Genomic DNA, 15953 nt, shown 5'->3' with positions numbered 1-15953 from the left:
AGTTGAGGCAGGATCCATACATAGCTTTAAGCAGAGGTATGATAAAGCTCACGGTTCAGGGAGAGTGACCTAGTAGCGATCAGTGAAGAGGCGGGGCCAGGAGCTCAGACTCGACCCCTGCAACCTCAACTAGGCGAGTACAACTAGGTGAGTACACACACACACACACACACACACACACACACACACACACACACACACACACACACACACACACACACACACACACTCACACACACACACCACACACACACACACACACACACACACACCACACACACACAAACACACACACACACATTACACACACACACCACACACACACACACCACACACACACCACACACACACACACACAATCACACACACACACACACACACACACACACACACACACACACACACACACACACACACACACACACACACACACACACACACACACACACCACACACACACACACACACACACACACACACACACACACACACACACACACACACACACAAACACACACACACACACACACACACACACACACACACACTCCACACACAAACACACACACACACACACACACACACACACACACACACACACACACACACACACACACACACACACACACCACACACACACACACACACATACACACACACACACATACACACACACACACACACACACACACACACACACACACACACACACACACACACACACACACACACACACACACACACACACACACACACACATACACACACACACACACATGTCATGTGGGTTTCGATAATGTGGATGGGGTAAGAATACTCACGTAGGCTGGTAGTACGTATAATATAACGGAAAGTATGGGAAGCGCCAACAGCCGACCTGCCTCTCTCTGCTCCCTATCTTGACTGACCCATGAGTGCCTACGGGTGAGGGTGTTTGAAATCCTGCTATGGTCAGCAGCAATATGAATACAGTCAATGATTCACACAGACGGTTGGTAGTGAGTCATCTACTGGTACACTGGTTACTGGTAACTGGTTACTAGGAACTGGTACTACTACTGAGAGCTCGGCGACGCTAACGTATGTCGTCCCGACATACAACTAATACAAACTAGAGACGGCAGGTGTACGGCTTGGGCTGATTCTATACAATGTCAAAGTACACAACAATTGAACATTATAACATACATAAGTAGAATATTGGAATGGAAGCTTACGTAACTGAAACTGTAATAAAACTGTAATGCAATACAAGGTATAATATAGCACAACTCATCGAATGAAACTCAACGTTGAGATTACACAATAGAAGTGATAAAAAAAAAATTTGATCGATCGATCTGTATTCATGTGATCTACGGATTCTGAGGAAGGAATATATACAAAGAAAGAAGTGTTTAACAGAAAGGCAGATTCGGTGCACTCAAATCTAGACTGTTAACTCTCAGAATTCGGAGAGAACGTGAACACAAAAAAAAAAAATTCTTGAATACTGATAAGTTGATACTGTAATTATTCATCTATACAGGTTATTTACATTTAACCCCAACTCTGCTAGGGTGAGATTGATATATGCAGAATGGGTGTCATCTCTGGGAGGATCAAACTCTGTTGCACTGGCTAACTCATGCTGTATTTGAGGCAAATCTGAATTGGTAGTTACAAATGATACTTGAGGATTTCTCAATACCTGTCGTGTACGTAGGGAATAACGACATTCAGGTTGATCGTCTGACTGAGTATCAGAGGTAGAGAGTACAGGATCAGGAGGATTGTCAGAGTCTGTCACATTAGTCTGGGTTGGAACATCATTATCATCACATACTAACTTCATATGATCTAAATGCGATTCTTTATACTGACCAGTACTAATTTCTCTAACCTTATACTTATTACCAGTGATATGTTCAACTACTCGATAAGGACCAACAAACTTTTGATCAAGCTTAGGCATTGCAGACGTTTTGTTAAAGTTAGTCAGCATAACTCTCGAACCTACTTTGATTTTGGATGGCTTTGCTCGAGTGTTTGCGACTCTTGTAAATTCTGCTGTTGATTTATGAAGTGTTTCACGGATTCTTCTAAAAACACTTTGAGCTAAGCTGGTACGAGTTGCTATGAAATCATCAGGGTTGTAATTTGGTTTCGGATTAGAATATAGCAACTCATAAGGCAAACGTTTATCTACACCGTACAATGCATAATGTGGAGTGTCACCTATAGAAACATTGTAAGCAGAATTTATAGCACACTGCACATCAGGTATAACTTCATCCCAAGTTTCACTGTTGGGATTGATAGTGGCTCTCAAGACATCAAGTACTTTCTTATTGGTACGTTCCGCTAACCCATTGCTGGCAGGATGATGAGGAACAATGGTGGATTTAGAGATCTTGTACAAGGTACACAAATTTTCAAGAATCTCATTACAGAATTCACCTCCATTATCTGTTACTAGGGACTTAGGGGTGGTATGCCTGCAGATAATGCGTTCTTTAAACGCTTTAGCTACTGTCTCGGCAGTCTTATCTGCAATAGGAACTAACTCACAATATCTGGTGAAATGGTCTACCATAACACACAGATGTTTGTTGCCCTGGAGGGAACATTGGAAATTAGTTAACAAATCTAGCGCAACTCTTTCCCACGGTTCGCTAGTAGTTGGATACACTTGGATTGGATTAGGACCATTAGCATTACCTTTATGTTGCATGCAGACACTACATTTCTTAACATACTCAGAAATATCAGTTGCCATACGAGGCCAAAAGTATTTCAATCTGGCTTGTTTTACTGAACGATCCATACCAGGGTGTGCAACACCTGGTACATCGTGAACTAGCTGTAAGGCTACATTCACTAGTGACTGTGGAATTACTAACTGGTATACTCTTCTGCTAGGAGTACCCAACTCGGCTGTTCGATACAGTAATTCTTGGTTCATGACAAAGTCACTGATGGGTGCTGGTGGCTTCACAGTCAGAATAAGATCTTCCTGGAGCAGGAATCGAATCACACCAGACCACATGGGATCTGTTCGTTGAGCATTCTTTACATCTTCAGCACTAAATGGAGGGTCTGCAGTTACTATACTAACATGTCGCGATAAGGCATCTGCGACTACATTTGACTTGCCAGGTAAGTGTTCAAAGGTGGGATTGAACTCTTGGATAGTCAAGGTCCATCTGGCTAACCTTCCAGTAGGTTGTTTGTTCTGGAATAAAGGTATCAGTGGAGCGTGGTCTGTCAAGACATGAACAGAGTACTGATAAATAATGTCTCGGAAGTGCTTTAAAGACCATACTATTGCTAAAGCTTCTTGCTCAGTTACTGTATAATTACGTTCAGCCTTCGTAAGGACTCGGCTAGCAAATGCAACTGCGTTGTACTTGCCATCAGTCTTCTGAGCTAGTACGGCACCTATGCCAATTGAACTAGCATCAGTTGTCAGATAGAAGGGCTTAGAAAAATCTGGAAATTTCAAAATTGGAGCAGATGTTAGCTTTTCTTTTAGAGTTTGGAATGCTCTTTCTTGACGGAAGGTCCAAACAAAAGGAGCATCTTTCTTAAGCAACTCAGTTAGAGGAGCAGCTATGGAAGAAAAATTGGCAATGAAAGATCTATAAAAACCTGCTAAGCCCACAAAGGATCTTACGGCATCAGCAGTTTTGGGTGTTGGAAAATTTAGTACTGCAGTTACTTTACTTTGGTCAGTCGTAACCCCTCTAGGAGTGACTACGTGACCAAGAAACTTAATTTCTGATCTGAAAAATTGACATTTAGACAGTTTGATCTTTAAATTGGCTTCTTCAAGCTTACCAAGTACTACATCAAGTCTTTTCAAGTGTGTATCCACGTCTTTAGACATGACGATTACGTCATCTAAGTACACCATAAGTGCATTACCTATGAGACCTCTAAAGATATTAGTCATGAGCCTTGAGAACGTGATAGGGGAGGATCGTAATCCAAACGCCATACGGAGGAAGTGATAATGACCTGTAGGAGTGGAGAATGCAGTTAGCTCTTGGCTGTCCTCGTGAAGAGGGACTTGCCAAAACCCTTGTAACAAGTCCAGGGTTGAAAAGACTTTGTTATCTCCGATGTTACGTAAAAGATCACCCAGTACAGGAAGTGGGAAGCGATCTGGAATAGTTTTCGCATTTAACTTCCTAAAGTCAATCACTGGGCGCCAAGTACCATCCTTCTTAGGTACTAGGATCAAGGGTGCATTCCAAGGTGAATTGCTAGGTGCAATAACTCCATCATCAAGCATTTGATTGATCAATTCTTCTGCGACAGCAACTTGTGAATGAGGCATTCTGTACGCAGGTATATAGATAGGTCTAGTACCAGGTTCAAGTGGAATACGATGGGACAATAAGTTCGTTATACCCATCTTCTCACCTGGTAAGGCAATGGCTTTACGACGTTTGTTCAACAGAGTCAACAAACGCTTGACTTCATCTGGGAAGTCAGTGGGAGCTAAGTCTTTCTCCTCAACTGGTGGAACAGATTGATCCAGTGAAGTGGATGAGGTCTCCCCGGTAGAAATAGCACCGACCCACTGGTCAGGTGACAACTCATCCTCTACCTGAACAGGGTAAGGATAGTGAACAAGGTCAACAAGATTGGTATTTGCTCTGAGACGAACACTGTGACCAGAAGTGTTAGCTAGGAAGAAATGGATCTTACTATCTCTTACAACATGTAAGGATGGTTCAACAAATAGACCTTTTACTTTGCAGGAATCACTGTCAACTAGGACGTTATCACCATCTGGAACACTAGGAACAACAACAGACACTCTAGTGAGGGCACTAGCTGCGACAGAAACGTCTTTCTGCAGACGGCATGTGACATCAACAAGAGATGGCATTACTAGTTGCAAGTAATTGTTTTCCGACAAGGCGTCCCCTGTGGAGAAACTACTACTTGAACTAGCAGACATTGCAGGGATAGGCTCAGCACTCAAGGTAGTCAGAGCGTCCTCGGACACTTGAGGTAACTGGACACTATCTTGCAAGTCTGAAGTTGCAGGAACACAGACAGGAGTGACAGGATCATCAGTGCCTGACCGCTTGGGTACGCTACTGGAAAATGCACTGGCCTGTAAGGACTTAATTCGAATGTCGTACTCTGCGGCAGTATGGCAGATCTCGGATCCAAGCTGGTAACCCCAAAATGGTACGATCAAGTCATCAATTTGGGCATGCCATCGATAAGGGTCGAGCACAATGCGCAAGTCTCGCATGGAAGCAAATCCCAGTAGAAGGTCACCAGGGAAAGTAATCTGGTCGACAACAAGGAAGGAAGCAGTGAAGTCTCTACCTTGGATAGAAAAAGTGAGGGAAGTCCGACCTCGGACACGCAGGTGAGAACCAGCTACTCCACTAAGGGAGGACACATGAGTCGGTTCTACGAGAAGGACATGTCGTAACTGCTTATCCCTAAACAAACTAGACCTGATAATATTGACTTGCGCACCAGAGTCCATGAACAAATGAACGGGCGCATTATGAACAGATGCTTGCACTATAGGGCCTATGGTTGCATTGGAAGTTATGTGCAAACAAAAGGGTGGATTGTCATCAGAAAAGATTTGTTCCACTTCATCCCCAAAATCATCTATGTCAGAGACATGTGAAGCAACATCATCAGCAGGATTGTCATTCTCGAGACTGCTTAAGGCTTCAAAGGAATTGTGAACGGGGATGGTGTACTCATTATCACCTACTGTCACCATGGGACGGTTTGACTGGGGCGCTCGAATTCCCCCCCCTGGTTATTTTGAGAATTGGAAGAATGAGCCTGGTTCTGGTTATTTTGAGAACCACGATGTCTGTTTCCTCTACGGGTTCTGCGGTTGGAACGGCCACGGAAAGACCTAGAGTACTGAAGGTTGTAGAGAGCATTGCACTCAGATGTGTCATGTCCATGTATTCTATGATAAGTACAGTAGGGAAGATCTGACTGGTACTCATCATCAGTACGACGCCTCTTAGGGTAACTATCAGGACAATTAATTGCAATATGGCCACGGAAACCACAGTTGTAACAAGTCCGCTGACTATGGTTACTGAATGTACTATGAATACTACGAGGTTTATAATGACTCTGTACACTGGTCCTTGGTGATCGCTGAGATGGTTGACGACCACGATTTGTCGCTGTGGCGCAAACAAGAGGTGGTGCAGACTGAGGCATAGGTGTGAAATTACTTTTGATACATGGGAAAGTACCCTGGGGGCACAAGGAACGTACATGATTTAGGGCTGTAAGTGGTTCCATCGTCACAGTTGGAGGATTAGCCTCATAAGCACACACGGAAGCAGGCGGCATTAGTTCTTTGATTGCTCCAAAAGCTGCTATTTTAGCAAACGATGCTGTGGATGGTTTATCCTCGTCAGGGACAAAAGCTGAGGACTGGACAGCATTGATAAATGATGATAAAAGTTTGTCTAATCTAACAGCAAATGCACTCAACGATTCATTAGTCATGGGTGTAGCATTCACTAGTTCCCTAAGAACGACATATGGATCAGCTGTTTTTACTGGTACGAGGAAAGAACGAATCAGTTCCTCATATTGTGACCACTTAGTAAGATTCCTGAAGTCTCGCATATCAAGGAGATCAACAACGTGAACAGCAGCAGGGGACCGATGAAGAGCTTCTTTCGCAAGTCTGATAAGACTTTCCTCAGAAGGAGGACCTTCAACTAGAGCATTAACATGAGAACGAATGGCAGTAAACCATGCTTCAAGACTATGTACATGGCAATTGAATAATGGTAACGCATCAAGGGAATCACGAGTAAAACTGTAGTGTCTCAGTGTTTGGGTCGGTCTGTCAGTCGCCAAGGAACTGTGAGGACTGATGACAGCAGCAGTAGTAGCCTGAGAGGTCTGAGTGTCGACATTCACTAAAGTATCACTTGACAGTATGTGAGACATACTGTCTCACATACCGTTGCACGAAAACAAATAAGGCAAAAATAATGAACAATAAAAATGATATAAAATGCTAAAATTGAAATAAAAGAGATGCAACTAATTCTGCAGAAGTAATAAAAAATATGTCTAAGATACACTGCAAGAGGAAGGACAGCTCAATGTAAAGGACTGCTGAACAAGATAAAAAAAATACATTGAAATTTACAAGTAAAAATATTACTGGAGACTGAATTAAATGCAAAATGAGCTGTCTGTACTCTTGCTAATAAAGAAATCAACTAATAAAACTGTAAATTAATGTAAAAAGTATAAAATAAAATCACTAAATTGTATGCAAAGAGATAACTGGGAAATTTAAATATTTTCTAAGAATGCATAAACAAAATAAAAATATAATGCAAAGACAACATGAGGAAAAAATAATAAAATGAAAAACAGGACTCAAACAATAATGAACTGAGAATAATAATGCATAAAAATATCAATAAAAGAAAATAATTCACTGCAGAACAAGTGCAACAAAATAAGGTGTAGAAATAATCACTTCAGTAATAAAAGTTACACTGGGAAAATGTTGGTTAAATAATAAAATAAAAATATGAAGAAAAACTGATTGAACACTTTAACTCTTAACCCTTTGAGGGTCGACAGGCCCTCTCCGAAACTCGTTCTCAGGGTCGGCCAAATTTAAAAAAAAAAATTATTTTCTCTTATGAAAAGATAGAGAATCTTTTCCCGATCATAAAGACACCAAAAGTTTGAAATTTGATAGAAAACTTACGGAATTATGCTCTCGCAAAGTTAGCGGTCTCGGCGATGTTTACGCATCGGCGATTTTGCCCACTTTGAGCCCCATTTTCGGCCAATTTCACTGTACTAGTCGACAAAAAACATGAATATTTCGCTAGAACTCCATTTTTTCTATCGAATGGGTGCAAGAAACCACTCATTTATGAAATTCAACTATCCAGTACAGTGGTCAGAATTTAGCAATTTTGCCAATTTCACACAAATTTCAAAAGATGCCAATTTCCGAATAGGGTTCAGAATAAACAAGAAAGACATTCCTGGCACTAAAATGACATTTCCTCTAGTCATTAGTCACGTCTCAAGGCCCCTCTTATATTCTTTTGCTTTCCACTTCGAATTTTTATTTTCACAAAAAATATAAGATTTACTGTTATGCAGACTACTGCATTAGTGTAAAAAATGGTATAAATATTATTGGTGCACTTGTGAAAGAATATTAGACTCACCAGTTGACGTGTATTGCACGCTTGGAACGATTTGTTTACTTTTGAAGTTTGGTAAAAATCGAACATTTCTGCTACTTTGAGCTCAATTTCAAGGCACCTTTCTTTGTAAAACCAGTCAAAATCATCTCAATTTCTGTAATATGTCTTCCATTCTATAAAATGAGACCAAGAAAACTAGAATACAACAATAAATACCATACGAAAATACACTGCAAAGTCGCTGATTTATTAAAAAAAAATGGTCAAAGTTTTTTTTTCTCATTATGCACTGTGTGCTGCAGGATTTTTTTTAGACTGTGCACACTGACCACATAGACCCATTCTTTCATATGAAGGCCTACCAGCTTTCTCCCACTAGATTTGAGGCCGCTAGAATTTATGAGTACTAGTACGTCAAAAACCCCTACGCGTAAGACGTACTAGTATGACGAAAACCCTCAAAGGGTTAATTGTAAATTAAACAAAACAATTTACTCAGAGTAAAGAAAACACTTTACGTTAAAAAAGAAATTGAAATTACACTAAGAGTAAATTTGTTCAAAGAAATATGAAAAATATGAATAAAAATAAAACAAGAAACAAAACTGGAAGTGTAACACTTACAAGTGGCGGGGCACACAACACTTACAAGTGGCAGGGCACACAACACTTACAAGTGGCGGGGCACACAACACTTACAAGTGGCGGGGCACACAACACTTACAAGTGGCGGGGCACACACAACATATTCACTTATTCATTTTTTTTTTTTAGTATACTCTTACAACAAAATCTTGCTGTGACTGATACGACAAAAATTGCTGGCAAAAATAATGGTACACAAGTCTGCGAAAAGAATCAGGGAGTGAGACACTGCTGGCATACGAAAAAAAAGGTACACATAGAAATAAATGGATAATTTGGTATCCTGGGGTGGATATCACTGCATGAACTACAATGACAAATACTGGAGAATACAATGCTGAAAGAAAACAAGATAAAAAAAAATGAATTACTAACAGAACACAGAGAGTAGTCGTCAACAGAGTAAAGTCCGAGGCAGCTACGGTGAAAGGCTCTGTTCCACAAGGCACAGTACTCGCTCCCATCTTGTTCCTCATCCTCATATCCGACATAGACAAGGATGTCAGCCACAGCACCGTGTCTTCCTTTGCAGATGACACCCGAATCTGCATGACAGTGTCTTCCATTGCAGACACTGCAAAGCTCCAGGCGGACATCAACCAAATCTTTCAGTGGGCTGCAGAAAACAATATGAAGTTCAACGATGAGAAATTTCAATTACTCAGATATGGTAAACATGAGGAAATTAAATCTTCATCAGAGTACAAAACAAATTCTGGCCACAAAATAGAGCGAAACACCAACGTCAAAGACCTGGGAGTGATCATGTCGGAGGATCTCACCTTCAAGGACCATAACAGTGTATCAATCGCATCTGCTAGAAAAATGACAGGATGGATAATGAGAACCTTCAAAACTAGGGAGGCCAAGCCCATAATGACACTCTTCAGGTCACTTGTTCTATCTAGGCTGGAGTATTGCTGCACACTAACAGCACCTTTCAAGGCAGGTGAAATTGCCGACCTAGAAAATGTACAGAGAACTTTCACGGCGCGCATAACGGAGATAAAACACCTCAATTACTGGGAGCGCTTGAGGTTCCTAAACCTGTATTCCCTGGAACGCAGGAGGGAGAGATACATGATTACAGTGGACCCCCACATAACGATCACCTCCGAATGCGACCAATTATGTAAGTGTATTTATGTAAGTGCGTTTGTACGTGTATGTTTGGGGGTCTGAAATGGACTAATCTACTTCACAATATTCCTTATGGGAACAAATTCGGTCAGTACTGGCACCTGAACATACTTCTGGATTGAAAAAATATCGTTAAACGGGGCTCCACTGTATATACACCTGGAAAATCCTAGAGGGACTAGTACCGAACTTGCACACGAAAATCACTCACTACGAAAGCAAAAGACTTGGCAGACGATGCACCATCCCCCCAATGAAAAGCAGGGGTGTCACTAGCACGTTAAGAGACCATACAATAAGTGTCAGGGGCTCGAGACTGTTCAACTGCCTCCCAGCACACATAAGGGGGGTTACCAACAGACCCCTGGCAGTCTTCAAGCTGGCACTGGACAAGCACCTAAAGTCAGTTCCTGATCAGCCGGGCTGTGGCTCGTACGTTGGTTTGCGTGCAGCCAGCAGCAACAGCCTGGTTGATCAGGCTCTGATCCACCAGGAGGCCTGGTCGCAGACCGGGCCGCGGGGGCGTTGACCCCCGGAACTCTCTCCAGGTAAACTCCAGGTAAACACGGAGTGACTGACTGGTACACTACAGAATAATACTTACTACAGACAGAGAGTAGCATAAAAAAAACAGATAAAAAAAAATATATGAGGTGAGCGATAACACTGAAAAATATTGCAAAAATAATGTGTCAAAGAAACACTGAGTCTACACTGAAAACACAAGGCTTAGAGTACACAAGAAATTCACTGTAAATGTCTCACACACGCAAATGTCTTTAAATGCAAGAAAAAATGTCTCTAAACAGAAAATTATCACTGGAGTCTGGAGTAGTAGACGGTGATGGTGACGAGTGATGAGGTGAAGCTTGTCTTGCGGGTGATGCCACCTACACTCACACTGTCGTCGGAAGAAATGCGCTTTCTAGGTGAACTCACATAACTGGCTTTATCGTTGGCGCTCAGCTACAATCTCTTGACCAATTATGTGAGCCAAAACAGTACTAGGACCCGGTACAAGGGTGGAAAACCCCACAGGTAGATGAGTGAATAGTGGCGGGTGGTGGTGGGGGCAGCGGAACAAGCTGGCCCTGTGCGCTCTCACTGCCACGCACTTCTCACCACGCACAAGGTGGCTTAACTAAATCACAATGCCACAGGGATGATGAAGACCACTCTTACCAGCATCCAAGCACAAGCGATACATGAAACAATACTTCAGAGGAACTTGCGTGGCTTACTTCTCTCTCTCAGCTGGGTTAGAAGCTGGGTTGACTGACTGGCTTAACCCACGAGAATGGCTGACGAAGACGTGTAATGATGCACACAGCATGAAGGAGCAGGTGGATGACAGGAGACAGGCTGGATGGTAGGCTGAGGTAGGCTGACTAGCGTTCACTTCCACAGTCTGGCTTACTGACTGGCTTAATTGCAAAATCCGGGTCAACCCCTCGGAGGAAGTTAAAAGGCCTAAATGGGTCAGAAAAAGGGGAAAAAGGAAAGTATTTCTTCAGTCTTAGATTTTAAAGGCAGTGGAATCCCCCAAAAAAGGGCGTAGTGGAGGCAGGAACCATACACATTTTTAAAGGCGGGTTTTGTGCTCATGGGGGGAGAGAGGGCCTGGTAGAAACCGGGGTGAAGAGGGGGGGGGGGCTGGACTCGCCCCCTGCAATTTCAAATGAGTAAAGTAAAAAGGGGTAAAGTACACACACACACACACACACACACCCCCCCACACCCCTCCCACCCTCGCTCGCTCTCTTTTTTCTCTAGTTCTTTTTCGTTTTCAAGTTTTTTCCCCTCTCTCCCCCCTACCCCTACCTACCAACATCATCTTAGTTAAAATTCCTAAAAAGCATTAGAAAATGTACGGCCTTTTATATATATATATATGTATATTTAAAAAAAAATAATAAACAATTTTTTTATTTTTGGGTTTTGGGTTAAACAATTTTAAAACTTTAGTAAAAAACATCCCCCCGGGAGAACAGTGATGGGTGAATGATGGTAAGTTTTTTTTTTTAAATTACCTCCCTTGGTGGGAATTCCCGATGTGTTTACAAAAAAATAATGTTTAATGTTTGTTGGTTTTGTGACCATATTGTTGAAATTGGGAACCTTACTTTGGTCTCACTGGCCACATAATTTTTGGAAAAAAAAAATTTATTGGAAAATAAAAAGAAACCTTCAAGTAGGATAAATGCAGTGGGATTATCGGAAGGGGGGGTTTCCCGGGTTGCCCTTAAACCGACATGGGGGGCAAAACGCCATTTTTTCCTTTTAAATCATATAGATCCCAAAGACAACAAGTTTACAAAAAATTATATTAAGTTAGTGTAGAACTGGGGCTTTAAAAAACACAAAAAGTAAAATCATTCAAGAAAAATTCATTACTTATCTTAAAGTATTTGTAATTTTAATGAGGAAAAAATTGGGGTGTACTTTTGTAGGAAGTCAGGTGCAGTTACCCAGGTGTAGGTAGCCCTGGCTCCCTGTCTCATACTTAATATACGATATTTAAAACATCCCAGACAGGTAAAATACACATACAGTACACTCATTATTTACCTTAAAATATGTGTAGTCTTAATATAGGAAGAGAGGTGAGTAGTATTTATTTGTAGGAAGTCAGTGTAGGTAGCTGGTGGGTGTAACCCGCCTGGGCTACACCTACCGGCTACCTACACTGTGGCCCAGAGCCATATTATTAACATCGACATACCTTGTTCACTGAATTTAATCATTTCTAACAACTACCTTTAGATGCCATCATAAACGAAGGGAGAAGTAATGAATAATTCATGCCGAAAATTACAAACAAAGCGGAGTGAGGGAGTGGCTGGGCCAAACGCAGATTCATACACGTTTTCTCTGATGGCTGAACAGAGAAAACGTAATGTCCCTCTGGCCGGCTACCACACAGCTCCACAAGTATTATTATCAGAGCACATAAAATATGCAATAAATGCCAGACAACAAGTTTACACAAACTTATATTAAGTTAGCAATAGAAATAGGCATTAAAAACACAATAAAAGGTAAGATACACACAGAGTACACTTACTACTTACCTTAAAATATTAAAATTAACCCCTTCAGGATCCAAGGCCCAAATCTGAAGTGGTGCCCCAGTGTCCAAGAATTTAAAAAAAAAAAATTTGTTATTTTTTCTTATGAAATGGTAGAGAATCTTTTTGTGAAGGTAATAAAACAAAAAGTACGAAATTTGATGGAAAATTGACGAAATTATGCTCTCGCGAATTTTGATGTGTCAGCGATATTTACGAATTGGCGATTTTGCCGACTTTGACTCCCATTTTAGGCCAATTACATTATTCCAGTCAACCAAATTCTTAGCTATTTCACTAGTATTACTTCTATTCTATTGATTGAGCACAAGAAATCGCCAAGTCAACTGTTTCAACTACAAATTAAAGTGATCGGAAATTGTTAATTTGGCCAATTTAACACAAAGTTCAAAATATTCCAATTTCAAAATAGGGTCCAGAATAAACAATGTAGGTATTCCTGGAACTAAACTAACATTTCCTCTGTTCATTAGTTACGTTTTGAGGCTTTACAAATAAATTCCATTTTGACTTTTTATTCACATAATGAATTTTTATTCACACCAAAAAATAGAAGATCTGCTGTTATGCAATACTGTAATAATTGTATAAATATCATCACCATATTTGTGAATGCATATTAGACCCACCAGCTGGCGTGTATTAGACGTGTGAGGTCGTTTGTTTACTCTTGAATATCAGCAAAAATTTAACATTTCTGCTACTTTGAGCTCAGGTTTAAGCCATTTCCAGTGCTAAAACCAATCAAAATCATCTTTATTTCTGTAATGTGTCTTCCATCCTATCAAATGAGACCAAGAAATCGCAAATACACGTATAAAAAACATATGAAAAAACACTGCAGAGTCACTGTTTTAATCGAAAAATCATGATTTCAGTTTTTTTCTCTCATTATACACAGTGTGCTGCAGGATCTGTTTTATGTGGTGCACACATACCACATAGATGTATTCTCTCATATCTAGGCCCAAATGTACCACTCACAGTTTATCAGAGTGAGCTGAGCTCATGACGTAGATCTACGGTTTGGACCCTGAACATAAACCCGTAGATCTACGGGACAGACCCTGAAAGAGTTAATGTGTGAGAGGTGAGTGGCAGGGTGTTTATTGAATAAAATCAGAATGGCACACCATCATCCTCTAACTTGCCACTTAAAGCAAGTCTTACGACTTCTCTTTTTATCACAGCTAAGCTTAGACACCATCGTCAGTGAGAGCCAACTAGTTAACGAAAGAGTAAACGAGAGAGAGAACGAGATACAGAATTGAGACAACATAAGAACACAAACTGAACAGGTAGTGGACGATCACTTGGTCAAGCGAAATAAATGCGTATTAATATGTGTCTACTTTTAGTTCATTCACGTACATTTGTAAGAGTTTGTAAAACATTTACCTCAATATTTTTTTATTATAATAATAATTACCTCACAATACAAATACTCTTACATTGTGTACAAGTCGTACAAGTTAGTTCAGTATAAACAAACAGCAACACACCATTTTTAGAGTGAATGAAGATAATAATATTAATAATAATAATATTATAGGTAGTAGGTTGGTAGACAGCAACCGCCCAGGGAGGTACTACCGTCCTGCCAAGTGAGTGTAAAACGGAAGCCTGTAATTGTTTTACATGATGGTAGGATTGCTGGTGTCCATTTTTCTGTCTCATAAACATGCAAGATTTCAGGTATGTCTTGCTACTTCTACTTACACTTAGGTCACACTACACATACATGTACAAGCATATATATACACACCCCTCTGGGTTTTCTAATTTTTTCTTAATAGTTCTTGTTCTTGTTGTTTATTTTCTCTTACCTCCATGGGGAAGTGGAACAGAATTCTTCCTCCGTAAGCCATGCGTGTTGTAGGAGGCAAAAATACCGGGAGCAAGGGGCTAGTAGCCTCTTCTCCTGTATATATTACTAAATGTAAAAGGAGAAACTTTCGTTTTTCCTTTTGGGCCACCCCACCTCGGTGGGATACAGCCGGTGTGTTGAAAGAATAATAATAATAATAATATTATTAATATTAATTATAATAATATTATTATTATTATTATAAAAAGCACTAAACCCACAAGGGTCATGAATTGCTATATATAGAGTAGAGGCATACGAAAAGAATATTTTTCTACAGTTATCCCCCAGTTTGACTAGAGAAAACGTAATTCTTCCGACACTACCTACACAGCTGCTTTGTAAACAAATCTTCTATTTACATCAATTTCTTTTCTGTGAGTGTATGTATCATGTTTATATGCTATGTAATGGGTTTCATATATAATTTTCAGGAAAATATCATAGATGGATTAATGAAAATGCATATATTGATGTAAAATAAGACATTTAGTGTGCCCAAGAGTGATTATTATTACGTAGTATTGGCGTCATGAGTAGAGAGAGACTTAGCGATTTTAATATGTACCTGCACACCAGCACAGTGTGTAAGTATATTTAGGTACAGGTACACATAAGTATAATTATCAGAGTACGTATAAAATATGCAGTAACACTTGAAATTTTGGAAAGCTTCCTGACACAATAGATGTGGTCACAGAAAATGTAAACAAACCGGGTGGGGCGCGCCGTATTTGAAAGGCCACTTGCTGTATAGCAAATTTTGGTCATAATTTGACATCGCTGTATTAGCGGAATGCCGTAAGGTGAAATGCCTTAAAGCGGGGCCTTACTGTATAAGTGTACTGGGTGAGTGGCATTCGCCGCTGTTGCCATATGTGGCTCATATTCTGTCAACTTTACGCCTCTATAACTCGGTAAGTACTGATCGCAAAAATTTTTTTAAGCTTAAAACATTCGGTAAATTAATCCTAACATTTTGGTAAGAAAAAATCATTTTTTTTTTTTTTTTGCACGACACAG

General features: G+C 40.5%; 1 protein-coding gene across 2 annotated transcripts in view; it reads left to right on the top strand.

Annotated features, from left to right (window-relative positions):
• Cdc50 (cell cycle control protein 50A) overlaps positions 1–15953 on the top strand; it is a 76852-nt gene that overhangs the window by 48839 nt on the left and 12060 nt on the right. The gene's annotated exons all lie outside the window — the stretch shown is intronic.

Source organism: Cherax quadricarinatus, chromosome 24 (assembly GCF_038502225.1).
Source record: "Cherax quadricarinatus isolate ZL_2023a chromosome 24, ASM3850222v1, whole genome shotgun sequence".
Lineage (NCBI taxonomy): Eukaryota > Metazoa > Arthropoda > Malacostraca > Decapoda > Parastacidae > Cherax > Cherax quadricarinatus.
This window is presented reverse-complemented; position numbering and strand designations above follow the sequence as displayed.